This window comes from Furipterus horrens, unplaced genomic scaffold (genome assembly GCF_987537825.1).
Source record: "Furipterus horrens unplaced genomic scaffold, mFurHor1.1.pri manual_scaffold_7, whole genome shotgun sequence".
Classification (NCBI taxonomy): Eukaryota; Metazoa; Chordata; class Mammalia; order Chiroptera; family Furipteridae; genus Furipterus; species Furipterus horrens.
The window spans coordinates 122723341-122728549 of record NW_028327177.1 but is presented as its reverse complement, the minus strand read 5'-3'; positions in this window follow the sequence as shown (position 1 = coordinate 122728549).

The following is a 5209-nucleotide window of genomic DNA, read 5'->3' as shown; positions in this document are numbered from 1 at the left end:
ATCCTGAGGGAGGCCCTGGTTCAGGTAAGCGACAAGCCTCGGGTGTTGGTGGCACCTGATTGTGATTCAAATCCTCTTATTCTCTGTGTAGACCTGGAGAAATTACTTATCTTTTCATAATTGTCAATAGCTCACATGTTGTGAGGAAAACAATACCTTCAGAGGGATGTTGAGAGGAGAATGTTTCATACTATATACTTGGCATGCTGCCGGATGCTTAATAGCTATGAGGTTTTCTGTCACTACTGTTTGCACTCCCCTTCCCTGCCATGGTCTCTTCAGCTTCATTCATTTCTCTGTTTGGTCCATTTTGTATATAGTGACAGCAAGATGTCTCCTCCTCTCAGGCCCAGCACACTCGAACATTTCTATCAACAATAGTAAGTCACTAGGAGATGTGGCTCCCAATGGGATGTTGGCAGGAGAGGAGAGAAAATGGGAAAGCAAAGCCTCCAGTTTATAAATAAACATCCAAATCATAGATGGTTCTGCTCCATATGCCTAAGAGAGAATTGTAGCAATTCCTGTACCAGCAGAATATTTCTAAAGACACAGGCAGATATAATTGCTTCATCTGATAAACTGTTTGAAGGCTCTTGTTCAAAGAATCATTGTTTACCTGGATTAAATGCTACTTTATCCTTGAATTCTTTTCTGATCTTTTCAACTGCAAATTTCTCTTTTCTCTAAACTCACATGATGCTTGATTGTCCTCTGATGTTACAAATCATTTACACTGATGTATTGTAGCACAGCAGTTTAAAGTGGCAGCAAAAGATTAAAGTTTATATGCTAGTTTTTTCTTAGATGTACAAACTTGGGAACAATGACTTCTTCATCGCCCTAGTTCCCTCATCTTTAAAATGGGGACAATAATAGCATCTACTTGCTTGATATTATACACACTCACTATACATTAGTTGTTATTCTTGTTATGTGGTTGGTTGTGTCCTTTCGTGTATGTGAATTCTCTAGGACAAAATCTATCTTTGGTGTATCATACCTCTGGCTTTGGTCTATGTTGTAGAGTCCCAAATCACGATTGCTGCATGAATCTACTTAGCAGATCAAATATAAATGATTAATCAGGGAAAGAAAAAAAGATCAGTATGCCTGGGCATCCTTGCTTCCTGTAGACGTATACAATATTTAGGGTTGAAAACACCTTATTGTGTTTTCAATCCATATACTTTTAAATATTTAAGGTCCTAAATTGACCTCTTGCTGCGCTTTCTGCCTCCTCCCTGAGAACTTATTTTTTACCCATTGTGAGCTAACCCCTGCTGGCATCAGCCCTATAAAAGAAAATGAATGTGCTTATTCCTAAATAAATAATGATATCATTGCTAGTTTTTTTCCACAGGAGATTCTTGCCGTGTCTTACTGGAGCAGTGAGACACACAAAGGACGTCTACGCTCTTTTTTCAAAATGGAAAGAGACATTTCAAAAGCAAGTATTTCACATTTGTTTGGGGTGCTACTGACACATGTCTCAGTTTGCAGTTATGGGGGAGCTCCAGGTTGCAAAACTGACATCTGAAGAAAAGGCCTGAAATGGGAAAACTTGACAATCTCTGCCTTTTTCCATCACCCCATGGATGATGGATAATTTCATAGTGATGACAGCTGAGGACATACACAGTCCTGGAAATCTGTGTATGTACTTGCATTTTAATATTTTTTCTCCTCTTTTTCTCTAAGTGTTAAAAACAATCACTATCTTTGTTGGTATCTTGACATCTGTCAGAAGGTGGTACAGCAGAAGAGGATCAATTTTACCTTCGATTTAGGACTAATCTGCACAAAAGAACATCTAGAGCTGGAGAGAGAACTGTAAATGTGAATTTTATATCCATGACTATGTTTTTTTCTTTGGCTTCCACTTTCCTCCTCCTCTTCTCTTCCTTTCTCCTCCTCTTCCTCCTCCTATTTCTCACGCCCCTCCTCCTTCTTTTCCTTCAAATTTTGTGGTCAGTTCGTAATGAAAAAGAAACCATGTAGCATACTGGTTCCTTTCAGCAAATAAGCACCATCTTTAGAGATTTTAAATTATTATTAAAGTTTATCTGATTTTCAGCTACTCACCGACAGCTTTCGGTAATTCTTCCTGGAAATCTCTTCAGTCTTATTTCTCTCTTTAATCATAGTGTGTGCCATTATGATGACAAAGTGGCATCTGATTATAAGTGTGTAAATGCCACACTGAACTTCACTATGTTTCATCTTTCATTACAGCTTTATGGCTCATAAATAAAGCACAGCAAGGATAGTTAAAACCTAGGAAATATATGTACAGTGCATGATACAAAAGGTTCCCATTTCCTAAGAAAGCAAGCTTTCTATTAATGTAGTATATCTTTCATAATATTCTTGTTTATGGTCAGAATTGTATTTTAACATCATGATTCATCAGCACAGACTTACCACATTGATCCTGGATGACACGGAATCATAGTGTGTGAGAGGTAAAGGCAGCTTGGAGCTCATCTAGCAATTTTTGCTGTTACTCAGGGGGCTCTCCAGGCTCAGAACCTGTGTCTTGGCCTGGGGCTGATTGATCAGCAGGAGAAGCAGAAGAAAATTTCAGGTTAGCTTTTACTAGTAAATACAAGTCATATCATTTAAAAAATTTTAAAATTTATGTATTTTTCATATTGCTTATTTATAGTGAAGGCCATCAGAGCATCAAGAAGTTGTGGGTTGCTAAATTGTGAGGACTACTAAATGCCAAAATGATGAGTACAAGTGTGGGCTGCATTGTCAGGCTGGTTCATGTTCAAATTCCATATTTTTCTAGCAGGACTCTTGGGAAAGTTGCTTAAGTCTCTCTGGCTTTGACTTCTCCAACCATAAGAAAAGGAAATAAGGGGATGGGAGTGGGCTGGACTGGAAGAGATTAGCCAAAGAACATATATAGGTATATGCATGGCCCATGGACACAGACAATAACATGATGAAGGCCAGAGGGGAGGGCAGCAACTTGGGGGAAGAGGGAAAAGGCAGAGGAAATGAGGGACATCTGTAATAGTGTCAACAATTAAAAAAAGAAGGAATAAGAAAATATAAAATACGTGTTTTCCTAAGTAAAGGAAATAGGTAAGTGACTCTCGGATATTAAGTATTCAGTAAGTTTTAGTTGTACACTGTATTATTTTAATAATAAAAATTATTATTAGTGTTAGCATTATGTTTGTTATTATGCTCTTATTGTAATAACTATTATTAATGTTATACTTCTTGTCTCTAGACTAATTGTTCCTGTGGTGTTTAGAGTATATGATATTCTGCATTTGATTTTGTTTCGATTGAAGGTTAAGATTTAATGGGTCCTTAAGACCCTGATGAAAATGCATGGAAATCTGGCAGAGTATGGCCATTATGGATGCACCCCTGAGAAAGATCTTTGCTACCTCAAATGATTTTAAATACTTTTAGGCCATTTATATGTCCATCCATTTAGTAAGTTGTCACTGGGTGAGTACTACATGCCAAGCCCCCAATTCATAATAGAGAAAGAACCCTTTAAGTGCTAGAGAGACACTTGTTATTGTCATTAGCATTTTTCATTGCTTGTTTCATTGCTTGTTAGATATAGGAGAGTCCACAAAAGGGTTTGTGTTTGGGTTACAGGTGAAGGGTTGTAACACAGGCCTAGGTTACGAAGGAATATTTGGTTCTGTGGCTTCCCAGGAGGTAACCGTGCCTCGACAGCACTGTACCACATATTTACAAGCCAATTCAATTGGACAGAAACAAACTGTGTATACAGAAAATAGACATCATATTTTTATATATCTCAAAGGTATTTAACCTGACTTTATTCAAGTTTTCCAGAATGGTGGTACAAAGAATGCTGGCAAAAATCTGCTATAGTCATATAGAATTGTAAATTTTTATGTACTACAGCTTTATTTTTATTAACCTTCTCCTCCATCCATCCCTCCTTCCCTCCTTCCAAAGATATATACTTATGCTTACTGTACCCCAGGGAGAAACTGCGATCAGAATCTTCTATTATAAACATCTATCATTTATTGAAAACCTGCTATGTGTCAGACACTACATTGAGCTCCTTGCATGCCTCATCACACATGGGATAGACACTATTTTAAGAAACTGTAGTCTAGAGAAGTTAAATAGAAAAGGAGAATTTGATCTCCTTGAGCCTACATCTGTGATTGTATTCATTATTTAAGAAGAAATGGAAGAGAAAAAAGTCAGAGCAGATGTATGGATGATTGCCTGCATTAGGGCTGAAAAATATTCCCTGAAAACAAAGTTAATTCTTTTTGTACCCTAGGTCTATTGTAGGACTATTTGAGATTGTAGTTTATCTCAAGTTTTGATTTCTGATGAGACAATATGTTATAAAAATGATGAGAGAGGGCTACTTAGTAAAGGCAGCAATTTGTAGCATTCTGTCCATCAACCTGAAAGATGTGTTTTCTGCAGGCCCCTGCAGACCCAGACACTGGTTAAGGAGGTTTCCCATGAGGAGAAAGCAGGAGGGCATTTTAGAGTATACATTGCCAAAAGGCATTCCCTTTTAAGCAGCCACCAGCATCCAAGTTATGATCCCTGCTGTGCAATGTCAGTTCACCAGAGTGATAACTCTGAGCAGGTGGTAAGGAAGAGAGGAGAAGAAGAGAAACTCGCAAGCCCACCAAGAGTTATTGCACCATTCCAGTCCCCAGAGCGAGGTATATCTCAGAAAGGGGTGTCTGTTATAGCTCCCATACTCAATCAGTCACTTAGAGCATAGAAAAATTGGCTAAGGTTCTGTTGTGTGAGAGGGAGAATAGTTTCTCTTATTTTTAAGTGAAGAATACATGAGTCAGATTTATGTTTGAGTTTAACATGTAGACCCTAACTGAAAAATAAATGAATAGAAAAGTACCACATGTTTTTCTGGATACCATGTTGATGGAAGGTTTGTTAGATGCTATTTGGAGTTTGGAAAAGGATATACATCTCCCTTTTAACATCAAGTGGGTAAAGCCTTTATCAGTACCTGTTTTTATTCTCATCTACCTGGAGAGTGGCCCCTGGCCTGCACCTGTGCTGGGTGTGAGCTGCCGAGGAGAGTTAGTGGTGACCTTGAGTTGATACAGTCCTGTTGGTAGAGCATTTCTTATCAGTACTCCACTTGTCCACACTTCAGGTTTTTCTGCTTTTGGAGATTGTGTTCTTAAAAATATGCAGCGTATAA